Below are 18,741 nucleotides of genomic sequence, written 5' to 3' on the forward strand. Positions count from 1 at the left end.
GACTCGTGCATCTTTTCCTTGGCTACACTTCTGTGCAGCAGCTTTGTCTACAACAGCATGGGCACAATCAATCACCAGGCCCTGGAGCAGCTGCAGTATTCTTCCAAAAACCAAACCCCCAAGTGTCCTTGTGTTGTTTGAATGGAGACAGAATCAGTTTGTCCTTCCTTGTCCCTGGGACAAGAAAGGTGGTGAGAGGGGACTTTGGCCAAAGGAGTGTTGATAATCTTTTTTGTTAGAAAAATGTGTGGGTTGTTGATGCAATTTTGTTTTCAGGAACTAATCCTAGTTATGTGACAGAGCTCACAGAACTCATTGAGACAAAGTCTTCTCCTTGTCCTGATGGAGTAAAAAGATTCTGCAGAATTTGTGGGTTTCTTTCCAGACTTTATCTGGACTGTTTGTGATTTCACTCTGGAGCTGAAAATAGATGGTCACTTTGTCACAGAAGATGAGTATCTGGAGAATACCTTGAAAGTGATTCTAAGTATGATTTCATGGCTTGGGAAGTGGATGGCCCGATAGAGTGGATGGCCTGATAGAGTCTGCACAAATATTAACTCTGTCTTTTCTGGATTTGCATTGATATTTGAGACTAAGTTGAATTTTGTGAAGAAGTTCTAGGGACTGGAGTTAAAGTTCATGTAAGAGAACAAAATAGATCAACGTGAGTTCAATTCCATGAATCTCATAATGGATGTCTGTATCCCATCAGGAGTGTTCTATGAGCACAGAGCCAGGAGTAAGCCCTAAATGATTCCAGGTGGTCCAAGTCAGCCTCCTCCAAAAAAATAAAGAAAAATAAAATTATACACATTAATATATTTCAAAGCTTATCTATTTCTTACACACTTTAAAGTTTGATATTTAGAGAGCAATGTGTACTAATGCTTTTAAAGAACTAACACTTTTGTTTTCTGCCTTTCTTGAGTAAAAACACTGACTAAAATCTTATCAGACATTAAAATACATTTCAAGTCCAAAAAGATTGCACACATATTTTTCTCAAGGATAAAAATAAGATTTTAATGTTGATATGGTATCATTTAAAAAATAACTTTACACTGTAAAAAAGTTATACCTAATGATGTATATATTTAATAAAAGGCCCTCCCGTTGATCGTCGATTTGCTCGAGCGGGCCCAGTAACATCTCTATTGGAGACTTTGTTGTTACTGTGTCTGGCATATCGAATACTCTCGGTAGCTTGCCGGGCTCTCCGAGAGGGCGGAGGAATCGAACTCGGGTCGGCCATGTTGGCCGCGTGTAAAGCGAACGCATTACCCGCTGTGCTATTGCTCCAGCCCCTTAGGGCTGGAGCGATATATTTAATGTCTCTGATAATTATTATATTCCTTATACTTTTTTGAGTCACACCTAGTGGTTCTCAGGGCTTACTACAGTCTCTGCACTCATAGATCACTCCTGTCAGGTTTAGGAGACAATATGGGATGGCAGGGATCAAACTTGAGCAGACTGTGGGCAAAGCATGCATCCTACTTGCTCTGGCCCATCCTTACATTTTCAGTGCCATGTACTTCTCTTCTTCTCTTCACAAATATTGAACAATACTGGAGTGATAGCACAGCAGGTAGGGCGTTTGCCTTGCACATAGTCGTCCTGAGTTTGATTCCTGCATCCCTCTCAGAGAGCCCGGCAAGCTATCGAGAGCATCCTGCTCGCATGGCAGAGCCTGGCAAGCTCCCCAGGGCATATTCTATATGCCAAAAACAGTAAAAACAAATCTCACAGTGGAGACATTACTGGTGCCCACTCGAGCAAATCGATGAACAATGGGAGGACAGTGCTACAGTACTACAGTGCTATACTTAACAGATAATAAATATACTTATTTAAGAAAGTTCTATTAAATAAGTAGTGAATTTAATAAACTTATTAAAATGTTTAATGCTGCATTAAATTATTTTGGATAAAATAAAGAACCCATTATTAAATTTAGAAATGTCCTTTTTTTTTAAATGAATTGTAGTTGCAGGAAGGTACATCTCATTAAACCTTAATATTAAATCTGTTTTCTTCATATTATTTCAATGGTAATATTTATGCTTTTTATGAAGGCATTAATTGAAATCAATTAACAGAAGAGCAATACTGTGAAGTCAACTCTATTTATTTATCTCACAGAAGTAAAGGGATATTTTAGTGACATTTATTCTTCAGGAGAGTTTGCTGAAAAATAATATTGTATATATTGGTTTTCAGCATCAAACCATTTTTTGTGAAATAGCTAGTATGTTTGTACTAATATTCAGAAAATTGCTTCAGTAGTCTTCATTTGTGTTCTTGTTTTTGAGACAAAAATCTTAATTCTCACAGAATAAATTAGACTGAAAGTTGCATCCGACTACAGTCATTTCTTTAAGCCATTGGTTTTTCAGCATCTAATAAACAAACTAACTTTCCATGTTGAGGTTTGGAATGCCAACCCTAGATTTCCTTTACCTGAATCAGATATCTCCCCAAATTTCCTTTTATATTTATTTAACTGGCACGCGTGATCTGTAAAAAGAAATATTGACTGTCTATGTTCAAGAAGTTATAAGCATAGAAAAAAATCACTGCATTAAAATTGTGAGCTCAATTTCCCCTAGACTATTCTCACTGAAATATGTCTAATCCTTCTTCTTCAGAAGGAAACCCCCAAATTGAAAGATCCAATGCTGCTAGAGAGTGTATTAGACATTTCTTTCCCAAACAGAAGTGTTTCATCTTTCATTGGCCACTACATCACAGAGCTCTTCTAGCCAATATTGAAAATGTGCCTGAAAAACAACTAGACCCCCAGTTTCTGGAATAAATAAAAAATTTTGTTCTTATATATTCACCAATGCAAAAATCAAGACACTTGAAGGAGGGATCATTGTCACCAGGAACATGAGTCTCCTTTTTTTCATCTGTGTATATACGAGGTCCAACATATGGAACATATGGAAGAGTGCAATGTTTTGAAAGAATGGAAGAATCAACAAATTACTATTAAGCTACAATTCTCCAAAATATATTTTAAATTTCAAAATTTGGGGGCTGGAGTGATAGCACAGCAGGTAAGGTGTTTGCCTTGCATGAAGCCAACCAGGGTTCGAGTCCCAGAATTCCATATGGTCCCCGTAGCACTGCCAGGAGTAATTCCTGAGTACAGAGCCAGGAGTAAGCCCTGTGCATCACTGGGTGTCACCCAAAAAGCAAAATAAATAAATAAATAAATAAATTTAAAAATTAAATTTCAGAATTTATATAAAATTATTTTATCATAAATATTTTGTATATTTTGCTTTTAATTTCTTAGTGATTTACCTTAGTATTTTGGATAAGGGTAATTTTTTAAAAGAAAAGTGAAGATAAATTAGAAGACCTGTTTGTATGTTACACGATTAGAAATGGAGTCTCCAAATGTTAGATCCTATTTAATGATAATCTGGTATTTGTGAGATTCCATCTTGAGACTTTGTTACTGGGCCCACTTGAACAAATCGATGAACAAGGGGAGGACAGTGCTACAGTGCTACAGAGCCAGTATTTGTATGGTAATGATAATGACATTTGTAAAACTCCCTGGCTTATTCACTAATTTTTAGGACTGAATCCTCTGAATTCCAATTCTGAATCTTATATCCTATTGAGTGATAACTTGATATACATCTCTTCAATTTCCTGCCTAATTTTCTTATTTAGGTCTGTCTACTATGGTGGTAACCTATGTGGATACCATCAGCAGTGTAGCAGTTCCTTGTTTGGAGAATGAGTGACAACACTAACTCAGGTTGAGAACTTAGTGGCAGTGCAGATGACAACTGATCACTACAGTGAAAAAATAATCCAGAAAGTAAAATTTCCAACAGAGATAGTCCAGGAGCTTCTGGACATGCATGCAGCTTGTGAGAAGGAAACCATTGCAATTTTTTGAAGCATTCCCTCAAGGTGCAGAATGAAGAGTTTCATAAGGAGCTGATGGCAAATTTGCATAGCTCTTTGTCATCCATCCCCTTGACTAATGAAACGTATATGTGCCTTTATTGACCTCAGCTCTGTCACAGGCCTAAGCAATTTGGAACTCTTGAAAAACAGAACTTCAGGGTACTCCATTGCATTGTTCTTTTTCTAGTAAAATATGGCTCTTTGTTTAAAAATTTCTCTGATCTTTGTAGCAAAATCATGTTAAACATCCTACTGAAGGAAATTATTAGACAATGTCCCAGTTTGCACAGAACAAGAAAAGTCATTCCTGAGCTAATACATTTTCCTCTGGATATACTCATTCCTGGAAAAAAAAACTTTATAAACTTTCTCCCATACTATTTTTCTCTTTGTGTGCTTTCTATCATTATTGATACAACAGCTTGAATGCTGCAATTGCAAAGGGTCACAGAAGTATGACAATGCAAGTGCAATATTTCAGTTGAAGCAATCGAGACCTAGAGAGGTAAAAAAGTTCTTCAAAGTCCAGTAAAGAATTTATAAAGTTGTGAGTCAATGAAAACTTTTGGTTCCCTTTTTATTAGAGTTCCTTCCCTATAAGAATGCTTTACTCCAGCAGACTGTGGTTAGTCCCATCTTCCTGTAGGTTTTTTTTTTTTTACTTTTATTGCTAGTGTCCTTTCTCATGACATCTTCTGTATTTGCAGGAGATCCTAACGGATAAAAATGGAAGAAGTTTTGCTGAAGAATAAAAAGGCAACTGTTAAATGCTGCCAGGCTATTATTGAGCAGCTTTCAAAGATTCTGATGGGAAGTATTTCAGCAGGAGCTTTCTCTGTTCCTGGATGGCACAAGCACTATATGGAAATAATGGAAGAATTAAGCAGGACTATAAGTAGACGTCCAGGAAAGGAGTGAAGGTGAGGAATTAGCAAAGTGTAAAGATTCTACAAAATAGAGTGAATAGGAGCACAGTATAAATTTCAAACATGAGAGCGTGGAGGCGGGGATGGATATAATGACATTTCCTCTTCAGTACCACTTTTTTTCTGAGTATATGGTAGAAAGAAGTAGCACTGGTAAAAAAAACTGGAAGCAGAAGACGTTGATCAAGGAGGATGGACTTTATAAGAAGACTGTACATAATTTGGTTGGTGTGGGGGGGAGTGTGATAGTCCACCTCGTGGTGCTCTGGAATTACTCCTGGCTCTACACACAGGAATTACTCCTGATGGTTCTTGGGGTATCATATAGGATGCTGGGGATCAAACCTGGTTTGGCCATGTGCAAGGTAAATACCCTACTGCCGTACCATCACTCTGGCCACTGTACATAATTTTTAAACATAAGAAATATGTACATGGACGTAATATGTAAGTGGCAATCTGAATCCTTTGCTCCTTTTTATTTCAGTCAAATGAGGTCTTACAGAACTTCTTGCAGTCACAGGAAGCAGTGGAGAAAACCATCCTGCAGTTAGACACAACCCTCACTGAAGAGGAAAAAGCTTTAGCAGGTACCAGGCAGGGCACGGCACACCTTGGGGATGGTAGGTTTCTGCAGTGCCTTTAGACAAACTGGTTAGAAAAGACTTTTGGCAGAGACTTTCTATTCTAGTGAAGAAAACACTATGCTAAATTTTGAACTCAGAAGAGTCGAAATTGCACCTCTGTCAGAGGGGGCCTTTCTCGTCACATTCTCAAATGTGCTCTGATGGTAGGAATAGAAGGAGGGGGCATTATTTTCCATTGTGTAGATTTGAGTTGCTTCACATATTCCTAGCTATTATTCTAAGTGCTGCAGTGGGCATAGGTATGCTCACATCTTTTGGAAGTAATGTTTTTATGTTCTTGTTCAAGTTGCCAGAAAGTGAGGTCACAAAGTCATATGAAATCTCTATTCTTATTTTTTGAAAAGGATACTTTCCCCACAAAAGGCCTCCCTGGCTCCTGATCAAGCTGCTTAAAGGCCATGATCCCAGAGATGCAGAAACAAATCTTGAAACCTAGCGGCTTTTGGCAGAGGTGCATCCAACCCTGCAGTAGGTTATTGTCATTGGGCCACCCCATGAAGAAAAGGGTGCTGTCTCTCTGCCTGCTCCCCCTTGGCGGCTAGGTGGCCATTAGACAGTCAGATTTGGGCCTGCAGTGATGAGACATGCAGGGCCTCACGAGATGGGGGTGGAGCCGGCCCTTTCCTCCCTATCCCAATAAGACCCTGAGTCGTCACCCATGTATGGCCTGCCTGGCCCCTGATCAAGCTGCTTAACGGCCATGATCCCAGAGACTCAGAAACAAATCTTGAAACCCAGCGGCTTTTTGCAGAAATGCATCCGGACCCCACAGTAGGTTACTGTCGCTGGGCCTCCCCAGGGACGAAAGGGTGCTGTCCCTCCACCTGCTCCCCCTTGGCAGCTGAGTGGCCGCCATCTGCCAGAGGCCATTAGTCAGTCAAGTTTGGGCCTGCAGTGATGAGACACACAGGGCCTCAAGGGATAGGGTGGATCCAGCCCTTTCCTCTTTGTCCCAACAAGACCCCGAGTCGCCGTCCACGAACAGTCTCTCTGGCTCCTGATCAGGCAGCTTAACGGCCATGATCCCAGAAACTCAGAAACAAATCTCGGAACCCAGTGGCTTTTGGCAGAAATCCCTCCAGATTTAAGTGTTAAAATTTTAGAATTTAAAAATTGCACGGCCACTACTGCAGCCATGCAAAAATCATATGTTATTCATAACCAGCAATAGAAAACAAATTGTCTACTGTTGCCTTTTCAGCAGATCTGAGTGTTGGGGTAAAATTCCAAATAATAATGGTGGGTCTGTTGTCAAAATATTGAATGTAATCAAAATAGAGAGAGAGAGTAATGTGGAAATCATCTACCCCACAGGTAGGGGGAGGGAGTGGGATGGGGGTATAGTGGGGTTTTGGTGGTGGAGAATGGGCACTGGTGAAATTATGGGTGTTTCATTGTATGACCGAGACTTAAACCCAAAAGATTTGTAACCGCTCTCACGGTGATTCAATAAATAAAATTATAAGAAATGAAAAAAAAGTAAGGTGGAGTTCATGGCCAATTCAATAGTGGCTGAATAAATAGCAGTACTCCTACATAAAATAAATAAATAAAGGCTCCTTTCAAACTGTTTTACTTAGAAGCTGAACCAGAAGACATTCCCACCAATCTTAAATAGGGTTCATTTTCAACATGTCCTTTCCAAAAGTGGTTCTTTGCAATACATATTTATGTGTGTATATGTATATGTATATACATTCATATATATGCATTTGTATGTATATACATACTATATATATTATTGTATTCACCATCAAAAGAGAAATTTTATCTAGGAAAATTGTAGATAAATTTGCTTTACAAACACTTCATGTGGAAGCTTGGTGGACATCATTGTTTAATACGAATTATTGTGCTCTGGTCTTCAGAGACATACTATGTTGTGGTCCCCAGGCAGGTCCCATAAATCTAATGGAAAATTATGATTAGTGTCTCATGATTATACATTTTTTGTCCCTCTTTTATCCATGAAGTTACTCTTTATACTACATTGTTCTATTTTACTTGGCAGGTGAGGGTAGGACAGGGTAAGGAGAGAAGAACATTCTATAAATTTCTGCTAGATCAGAATCATGCTTGATGAAAGCAATTTTTTAAGTCCAGGGGAATTAAAAAATTGTTTTTATTAGATGTACTGTGACTTACAAGTTTGTTCATTGCACAGTTGTTTGAAGCATTTGGTGTTCCAATACCACCCATGTAAACTTCCCTTCACCAAAGTCCCCATTTTCCCTCCCATCCTGAACCTTCTCCCTTATGAACATAAAAAATCTACTCTATACTACTTGTTCCAACAAAACTTTTAGAAATTGCAAATAGAATGATCAGAAAATAAATCACTAAGAGCCAATTTGTGATTACTATAAGATTTTAACCTATTAAATAATAAGAATAGGGTCTGGAACAATAGTAGCCAGTGGGGCATTTGCCCTGCACCAGAAGAGCCCACTTTGTTCTCCAGCATCTCATATGGTCCCCCAAGGACTACCAGGGGTAATCCCTGAGTGCAGAGCCAAGAGTAACCCTTGAAGTCACCAGTTGTGAAACAAAAAGCACTGTAGCACTGTCCTCACATTTTTCATTGATTTGCTGGAGCGGGCACCAGTAACGTCTCCATTTTGAGACTTGTTACTGTTTTTGGCATATTGAATATGCCACGGGTAGCTTGCCAGGCTCTGCTGTGCGATCGGGATACTCTCAGTAGCTTGCTAGGCTCTCCGAGAGGGGCGAAGGAATCAAACCCAGTCAGTCATATGCAAGGCAAATGCCCTACCCGCTATGCTATTGCTTCGGCCCATAAAAAAAGAAAAAAAAATCCATAATGAAAACTTATCATTTTATTTATTTTTAAATTTTATTTATTTATTTATTATGTAGGAGTACTGCTATTTATTCAGGCACTGATTAGCTGATTGAATTGGGCATGAACTTCACCTTACTTTTATTTTCATTTTTTATAATTTTATTTATTTAATCACCGTGAGAGCAGTTACAAAGCTTTCGGGTTTAAGTCTTGGTCATACAGTGAAACACCCATACCTTCACCAGTGCCATTCTCCACCACCAAAAACCCCAGTATGCCCCCATCCCACACCCTCCCCCTACCTGTGGGGCAGATGATTTCCACATTACTCTCTTTCTACTTTGATTACAGTCAATATTTTGACACCAGACCCACCATCATTATTTGGGATTTTACCCCAACACTCAGATCTGCTGAAAAGGTAACAGTAGACAATTTATTTTCTATTGCTATTTATGAATAACATATGATGTTGCATGGCTCCATTAGAGGCCATGCAATTTTTAAATTTCAAAATTTTAACACTTAAATCTGGAGGGATTTCTGCCAAAACCTTCTGGGCTCCGAGATTTGTTCCTCAGTCTCTGGGATCATGGCCATTAAGCAGTTTGATCATGAGCCAGAAAGGCCGTTCATGAGCACCAACACGGGGTCTAATTGAGCTGGAGGAAAGGGCCGGCTCCACCCCCATCCTGTGAGGCCCTGTGTGTCTCATCACTGCAGGCCCAAACCTGACTGCCCAATGGCCTCTGGCGGATGGTGGCTACTGAGCCGCCAAAGGAGAGCAGGTGGAGGGACAGCACCCTTTCCCCCATGGGGTGGCCCAGCAACAGTAACCTACCGTGGGGTCCGGACGCATTTCTGCCAAAAGCCGCTGGGTTTCAAGATTTGTTTCTGAGTCTCTTGGATCATTGTTGTTAAGCAGCTTGATCAGGAGCCAGAGAGATCAGGAGCCATTCGTGGGCGACAACTCGGGGTCCACCCCCATCCCGTGAGGCCCCACATGTCTCGTCACTGAGGGCCAAAACCTACTGTCCAATTGTCTCTGGAGAATGGCAGTCACCAAGCCACCTAGGGGGAGCAGGTGGAGGGAAAACAAATCTTTTTAAAACAGTATAATGAATTATTTATTCTCATTTAGATCTTCTGAATTGGTTACATAATATGAATGTTCTTTTTTTTTCTTTTTGGGTCACACCTAGCGATGCTCAGGGGTTATTCCTGCCTCTGCACTCAAAAATTATTCCTGTTGGTGCTTGGGGAACCATATGGGATCCCAGGGATCAAACCCAGGTCGGCCGCATGCAAGGCAAACGCCTTACCTGCTGTGCTATCACTCCAGCCCCAATATGAACATTCTTAACTCTGGAATCTAAAGCAGTTACATTAAATTTTATTTTGTATTTGGATCTTATTATGAAAATAATTATACCTTACTTGTCTTTAATAAAACTTTTCCAAAAATACAGTGCTAATATATTTTTGGAGTTCACATGATGTAGGTAAGATCTACTTTATAAAATATCTTCTACATTTTATATAAACACATGGTTGGCAAAGTTGTTTATGATGATTCTTTATAGGCATTCAATATTCTAACACCAATCTTGCCATCATTATCACCTTCCCTCCACAGTTGTCCCAATTTTCCCAATGACCCTCAACCCTGCCCCAATAACAGGCCCACAATAGTTTATTTTATATTTTCTTCTTACCAATAAATTGCTAACAGAATGATCATTATGTCAATCGTTGGATCTAACCATAGAGACATTAAGTTCTTGTATGAGGGGTTACTAAGATATTGTTACACAATAAGTATTCTGTGTTACTGTTTGATTAGTCAAGATGGGTTGCATTGTGTGTTAGATACCTTCTAATCTAGAGTGCTACTTCTGGATTATCTGTGTTGTAAAGTTTGGAGATGTTGCTCCAGGAAGTGAGAATTTTTAACAGGGTGCTACAGCTGGAGTTAAATTTTTTTTTTAAGTTTTTATAGTCACTATATTTTTTTCGTTTTTTATAACTTTATTTATTGAATCACCATGAGAACAATTACAAAGCTTTTGGGTTTAAGTCTCAGTCATACAATGAAACACCCATACCTTCACCAGTGCCCATTCTCCACCACCAAAAACCCCAGTATACCCCATCCCACACCCTCCTTCTTTCTACCTGTGGGCAGATGATTTCCACATTACTCTCTCTCTACTTTGATTACATTCAATATTTTGGCATCAGACCCACCATCATTATTTGGGATTTTACCCCAACACTCAGATCTGCTGAAAAGGCAACAGTAGACAATTAGCTTTCTATTGCGGGTTATGAATAACACATGATGTTGCGTGGCTGCAGTAGTGGCCGCAATATTTTTAAATTTCGAAATTTTAACACTTAGTCTGGAAGGATTTCTGCCAAAACCTGCTTGGTTTCGAATTTGTTCCTGAGTCTCTGGGATCATGGTCATTAAACAGCTTGATCAGGAGCCAGAAAGGCCGTTCATGGGTGGCTACTCGGGGTCTCATTGGGAAAGAGAGGAAAGGGCCAGCTCCACCCCCATCCTGTGAGGCCCCACGTGTCTTGTCACTGCTGGCCCAAACCTGACTGCCCAATTGCCTCTGGAGGATGGCAGCCACTGAACCACCTAGGGGGAGCAGGTGGAGGGACAACACCCTTTCCCACCTTGGGTGGCCCGGTGACTGTAACCTACTGCGGGGACCGGATGCATTTCTGCCAAAAGCCACTGGGTTCCAAGATTTGTTTCTGAGTCTCTGGGATCATGGCTGTTAAGCAGCTTGATCAGGAGCCAGAGAGGCCGTTAGTGGGCCATGACTGGGGTCTCATTGGGGTGGGAAGGAAAGTGCTGGCTCTACCCCCATCCCATGAGGCCCCACGTGTCTCGTCACTGTGGAACCAAACCTGACTGTCCAATGGCCTCTGGAGGATGGCAGCCTGGAGTTAAATTTTTAAATGGGGAGTGGCTTTGGGATATGGACATCACTTGGCAGGGGGGTTCTGAAAGTATAAGGAGGTGGGTAGGGGAACTCCCTCCAGAATCCTTAAAGCTGAAATATTTTAGTCACAAAGACCTGTATACCCATAGTCTCAGCAGGTTACTTAAATGGGCGAGGCTCTGTCCAGAGACAGAAGAGTCTGGTTAGAGGCATGGTGGTGATTTTGTAGTGTGGGAGCAAGAGGCTGCCGTGCTCTGTTTGGGTGGGTCCTGGGCTGGTCAGTCCTCAGATTTGTTTTAAACAGGGGGAAATGTTCAATACTAACAATTTGTAGTTCTTGGGGTTATTCATGCTATACTTTTGACTTTAAACTACTTATGATTTATTAAAATACTGAATCCTTTGAATAATTACTTTCTTTTTTAAAAAGAAGTCTGTATTTTTCTCTGTAGAGTTTGAAATGGGCATGGTTCCCTCAAGTCTTAGAACAACATAAATAGGAACTTTTATTGTTTTTGAGGATTTCAAGTGATTTAGAGATGCCCAAGTGAACAGATTACAATCATATGTGTTTAATATGAGCAACAGATAGTTTGCTCCACTAAGATCTCTGCCAATTATTTAATAGTCTGATTCCAGTTATAGACCCTGATGTAAATCTGTGCTTAACCAAACTATTAAAAATGTCCAGACTTAAATCACAGAACTATGACAGTCTCTTTTTTCTGTTTTTTATTTTTTTAATTTTTTTAAAAAATTTATGTTGTAAAGTAGTTCACAATATTTGATTACATTTAATATTCAAACACCAATCCCACCACCATTTCACCTTCCCACCACTATATTTGGGATGTTTCCACCCCAAGCCCCAAACCCCGTTCCAAAGCACAACCAAAATAATATATTTTTTATTGTTTGTTATGGAAGACTGCTACAAATGCTACAAAAAGTCTCCAAAGAGAAAATAGCGTGAATATCGTTGTATTTTGGCAGGGGCCATTAAGACCTTCTTTAGGATATCATGAACATATTGTTAAAGGTTGAGTGATGTGAACTTTAGTATATATATCTGAAAAAAATATGCATACCTATGTATATTTCCCTCTATGATTGGTTGCCTACTATTTGAACCCAATCAAATGTGGTATGGTACTCTTGGAGAATATGTAGGTAGTGTCTTATGATGTGTCCAGGAAAAGATTCACTCATGAATGAGGCTTGGCCTTCGAGTTTGGGGAGTGGCCTTGAGCATGTGGCCATTGGGTTGTGGATTTTTAAGCCTGCCAGGGCTGGGTTCCTTCAGGCGGGGAGGGTTCCCACCTGCTCCCCTCTGGGGTGCCCCAATTGAAACAGCCTGGGGCTGGGTCCAGTGTCATGGCTAGAGTGGGCGACCATGACAGTTTCTAATCTTGTTCCATTTCCTGTTCTTTAAATGATCTACTCAAAATAATCATGTGACATGGGGAGAATCCTTTCGTTGCCCATCTAGACATATTCATTACAGAGTCTACAACAGTGAGTTAATTTCCATCATTTCTATATTTGAGTGTTTGTGCCATCACCTAGGACTAAGAATTATTGCTGTCATAATAATGCTACCTCTCACATGACCTTTTTCACTGGAGTATATATGATCAATTTGTCCTTCTGTCAGTTGAGCATCCTAGTTAAGCCTTAATTGGTTATGAGTATTTGTAGAAGTTTCTAAACTGTTTCGAGCAATTGGCCCTTTTCAGAAAAAATAATTACTCAATGTCCCCCTGGTAATCAACCTTTATCAAGCTGGCAAACAGAAAGTGTCACCCACCCACCACCCCTGCCATTGTAGCCTGAGCTACCACTATGCCTATTCCTGTGATTTTTTAATGAGCCCAGGGAATGGGATGGGATCACCCATTGTGCAAGATGGAACATTAATAAAGATGATGAATAGTTAGTGGATTCTCAGGATTCAGATCCAATTGGGTATTTTCTCTGTTTCATATGTCTCCTTTCACAATTCAGCAAAAGAGAGGAATTTTAGGAGTAAGATAGGTAGTTGGACAACACCGCTAAATAAGAAATACATTTCTCAGAAAATATGGAATTTTGAATTTAAATTTTCTTACTTTATTTTGATTTTAGGTCCATAAAGAGAAACTTAATGAAGGTTTTAGCAAAAGGGCTGAAGCTATGAATGCAGAAATTAATCAGTTGAAAAAGATGATTAAAGCCACTGATGATATTTCCTGGATTCCTAAATTTCTTTGAAGCATTGCTGGTAACTTGTTGATAACAAGAGTTGTAAAACGTTTTCTAAAGGAGTTGCAGCAATAGCACAGTGAGTAGGTCATTTGCCTTGCATGTGGCCGAACCAGATTCAATCCCCAGCATCCCATATGGTTCCCCTGAGCACTGCCAGGAGTAATTCCTGAGTGCAGAGTCAGGAGTAACCCCTGTGTATCACTGGGTATGACCCAAGAAGCAAAAAAAAAAGTTTTCTAAAAGATATGAAGTTACTATTACTAAAAAAGTAGTTTTCCTTTACAGAAAATTGCAGCATAAAGTAAACGCTCTGGCCTCTCTTGATACATATGATATTTATTTTCATTCAGCAAAGTTTTAAACATAGTGTGTGATAGATTATACTGATACCCATTGCTTATTAGATCAAATAAATTAATTTTCAATTTGATATAAATACTTTTGGAAATATGGGCAAAATCATATGTATATCAATATATCACACACATATGTAAACAAGAAGGCCATGTGGTATTATTGTTAATGACTAACTATTGGAAACAATTTCAATGTCTACTTATATGAACTGGTAAATTGTAGATATTCCGGCAAACTGTGAGGCCACAAATAAGCAAGTATACTTGTTTGAATATATAACAATATAAACACTAATAAAATAAATGTGAGTCATTATTTTTGTATGTTGTGTTCATTGTTAAAATGTATAAGCATATCTTTGAATATAGGGAATATTTCTAGAAAGATTCATCAGAACCTAGCATTATGGTTTATGTTGAAGATAAAGGAGACATCAGCATGAAAGATTCACATGCTTTTTACTACATATTTCAACTTTGGAATTTTATGTAAAAACTTTAGACAATTTATAACTGTAAAGAGGTTAAAATTTTTTTTTAATAATTTATTTCTTTATTGAATCACTGTGGGAAAAGTTACAGAGCTTTCGGGTTTAGGTCTCAGTCATGTAAGTATCAAACACATTTCCCTTTACCAATACTTATTTTTAACCGTGAACCCCAATAGAACCCCACCTCCCACCCCTCCCAATTCCTGTGTGGCAGATGAGTTCTAGTTAATACTCTATCTACTTTGACTAGATTCATTGTTTCGATAGAAGATGCACAATTATTGTTTAGAGTTTATGACCCCCCCCCCAAATCAGATATGCTGGAACAGCGTTGTGAAATGATTTGCTTTCTACAGCTTGGTTTAAGAATAAAATGATGTCTTGCGGCCGCTATGGTTTTGGATTTCTGCTGTTTTACTTATTAACCCTGGAAGTATTTCTATTAAAAGTTAGATAGTTAAGAGATTGGTTTCTGCGCTCTGGAGTCGTGGCCGTGCCGGAGAGCCGCTCGTGGGGGGCAGCTGGTGACCTTGGTTGGGCGTGAAGGACGGCCCAGAACGCCCCCCTTCCCATGAGGCCCCTGCCGGCCCCCGCCCCCGGCTCAAACCTGTGTCCTCAAGGCTCCCGTGCGGCCGCCATCTTTCTTTGCAGAGAGCAAGAGGTTAAAATTTTGTAAAAGAGCAAAGTAGGACCAGAGTTATAGTACAATGAATAGGGCACTTGTCTAGCATGCAGCCATTTGGAGTTTGATGCCTGGCACCACATATGGGGTGCTGAGCTAGCCAGGTGTGCGCCCTGAGCACAAAGCCAAGAGTTATTGCTGAGCACTATGAGGTGTGTCCCCAAACCAGTATATAAAAACAAACAAAAAAAAAGAGCGACCTACATGATACTAATACTTGCATGGTACTAATACTTGTGCTAAGAAAAGAAAGAAACATTGGCTATTAGGAAATGAGTATGTTCATTGTTTCTACAAATGATAACAGAGTGGGGTTAAATATTGAGCAGAGTGTGGAAATAATTATACAGAGATGGGAAAGATAGCTCTAAGACCTGGACATATTTTGCATGCTGGTGATCAGGGTTTGATTAATGGTATTTTGAGTACTTCTATATATTTGAAGAGAGCAATCCCAAAGCTTAGAACAGGTAAAAGTTCCCAAGTATTGCCCAAGTGTGGCCCAAAGCAAACTATTGGAATTCTTTTAAATATGTAAACAAAATAAATTTCATATGGATCAAAATGAAATATGAAACGTTTAACTATAAACTTTTTTAGTATATGAGAGAATGCAGGTAATTGTACTAGGGAAGACACTTTTAAGTGTAACATGAAACACAATGATAATTTTTAGTTAAACATTGACAGCAGAGTGAGGGGCCGGAGTAATAGCACAGCGGGTAGGGTGTTTACCTTGCACATGGCTGACCAGGGTTCGATCCCGGCATCCCATATGGTCCCCCGAACACCGCCAGGAGCAATTCCTGAGTGCAGAGCCAGGAGTGACCCCTGAGCATCGCTGGGTGTGACCCAAAAGTAAAAAGAAAAAATCAGAGTGAAAATACAAATGGCAACGTGATTATTTTCTGACACCTGGCTTTTGGTTTAGTTTTTACTTTCTTTTTATAGCTCTTTAGGAATAGAGTAAGGTAGATTCTTCTCTAGTAGACCATGTTTTCTATAAATTTCTTTATAGTTACACTTTTGTTGTACCCCAGTGGTGTTAACAGATTATGGATTCATTTTAATTTCCATTTTTTTCAAAACAAAAGCAAGAGAATAATAAAATTTGGAGTGAAAATAAAGGTCAAAAAAAGAGACAATTCTTGTGTATTCTTATTTAATTTTTATATGTTAAGGGTTACTCTGTATACAACTATAATCATTGAAGCACTAAGTATAATATCCAAGATCTGTAAACAATCCATAAGCCGAATAACAGATGAGTACAAAAGCTGTTATTATGATGCAGGAAAAGAAAATTAGTCCATGAATGTTCTGGTTGGGCTGGAGCGATAGCACAGCGGGTAGAGCTTTTGACTTGTATGCAGCTGATCCAGATTCAATTACTCCGTTCCTCTTTTAGAGCCTAACAAGCTACTGTAAGTATGCCGCCTGCAAGGCAGAGCCTGGCAAGCTCCCCGTGGTATATTTGATATGCCAAAAACAGTAACAACAAGTCTCACAATGGAGATGTTACTTGTACCCACTTGAGCAAATCTATGAACAATGGGAGGACAGTGCTACAGACAGTGTTACAATGTTCTGGTTATAAGACTTATGAATCTAAAAATATGACTACTATGTGGAAGAAGAAGAAAACTTAATTTTTTTTCAGAAGTTAAGAGCTATCTGGAGGAAAATTTAACAGAGAGACTTCTAGTTAGCTATTTTTCCTAACCTCCCACCCACATTTGTGTGACCTCCAAGTAACATGTAATTGGAACTGCTCCCTATCTTCAATAAAGAAAAAACATACGTTAAAGTTATAAATAAAATAACAAAATCAGTTGTGGTATATAAAAGAATGGAATACTACACAGTAAAGATGAAATGTTGCTTCTTGATACGTGGGTGGAGCTCGAGGGAAATGTATTAAGGAAAGTAAGTCAGAGGGAGAAGCACAAGTAATGGAAGATTTCTTTTTAATTTTTTTTATTTTACAAAGTAGAGGGCTGGAGTAATAGAACAACAGGTAGGATGTTTGCCTTGCATGTGGCCAACCCTGCCGACCCAAGTTTGATTCCTCCACCCCTCTTGGAGAGCCTGGCAAGCTACCGAGAGTATCTTGACCGCATGGCAAAGCCTGGCAAGCTCCCCACATGACATATTCAATATGCCAAACACAGTAACAACAAGTTTCACAAAGGAGACATTACTGGGCCCACTAGAGGAAATTGTTGAACAACAGGAGGACAGTGCTACAGTGCTATAAAGTAGTTCACAGTATTTGATTGCATTTAATAATCAAACACCAATCTCACCACAATTACCCCCTCCTACCACCATATTTCAGATGTTTCCATCCCTTACCCCAAAACATGCCCCAAAGCAGAACTGAAATAATATATTTTGCATTGTTTGTTATGAGGAAGGATGATTTCTATCATTTTTTGTACCTTATGAAGCTTAGCAAAAGAATGGAAAGTGGCTTGCTGCACTCAGCATTGAATAATCCCGGCGGGTGGGCACCACAACACCTAAGAATGCTCTGGACCCCAAACCAAGCCAATATCACCAGGGTGCCCCAGATGGAGCAGGTGCAGTCTCCCTGCCTTCTCCAGATGGAATCCCAGAGACCATGAGCTTCAACAAGCATGGCTCCGGTATGTGGGTCCTAGGACTATTCCTCCAAACTGCTTGGGAACACTGGACCTCGGCAGTTCCATCCCTGCTCCCAGTCTGCCCCTGATTCCAGAAGTCACACCCTTAACCCACCCATGGCGCCATCTTGCCACACTCAGCAGTGAAGAATCCCGTTGGGCACTAAAACACCAGAGAATTCTCTGGACCCCAAACTGAGCTGATATCATCAAGGTGCCCCAGATGGAGCAGGTGCAGTCTCCCCGCCTTCTCCAGATGGAATCCCGGCAACCATGAGCTTCTACAATCATGACTCCAGTATGTGGGTCCCAGGACTATTCCTCTGAACTGTGTGGTCACTTATGCAGTCGCATGACCTTTCCTGATATACAAAGTGAGCAATGGAAAATAGATGATCTGACATCTGCCCCTAGAAGGCAGACTTGAATGGTGGTGGGAATATTCAAGCAAAATAGAATGCCCAAAACTATAGAAAGAATATCTGAGCAATTGTCTGCTATTGAGGCAGGGTAAGGACTGAGATGGAAATAGAGGGGGTAATGGGAATATTGGTGGTGCAAAGTTTGCACTGGTGGAGGGATGGGTGATTGATCATTGTATAGCTGTATGTCAAACATGAATGCTTTGTAACTATATCTCATTGTGACCCATGCTTCTAGACTGTGAATTAAGTTACGGCCCCATGCCGCTCAAGGGGGAAAAGGACGTTGTCCCTTCCTCTTTCTTTTCCTCAGTGGCATGGTGACTGCCATCTCTCAGAGCCTATTGGACTGGGAGATACCAGTCTGCAGTGATGAGACACACAGAGCCTCACAGGATGAGGGCTGGAACCATCCTTCTCCCTGCTCCAACAAGAACCTGAGTTGCCACCTGCAAACGGCTCCTCCAGCTTCTGAATTGCCATAATCCCAGAGGCACACAAACCAATCCTGGAACCCAGAGGCTTCTGGCAGAAATTCCTCTGGACTTAATTACTAAAATATCATATATCCAAAATCCATCATATGCTCTTCATTATCAGCAATAGAAAACAAATTATCTAGTGATGACTTC

The 18,741-nt window shown here is 40.0% G+C and overlaps 1 pseudogene; it reads left to right on the forward strand.

Annotated features, from left to right (window-relative positions):
- The window catches only part of LOC130031494 (guanylate-binding protein 6-like), a 27,048-nt pseudogene continuing 8,307 nt past the window's right edge, over nucleotides 1-18,741 (forward strand).

The sequence above is a fragment of the Sorex fumeus genome, unplaced genomic scaffold (assembly GCF_029834395.1).
Source record: "Sorex fumeus unplaced genomic scaffold, SorFum_2.1 ptg000047l, whole genome shotgun sequence".
In the NCBI taxonomy this organism is placed as follows: domain Eukaryota; kingdom Metazoa; phylum Chordata; class Mammalia; order Eulipotyphla; family Soricidae; genus Sorex; species Sorex fumeus.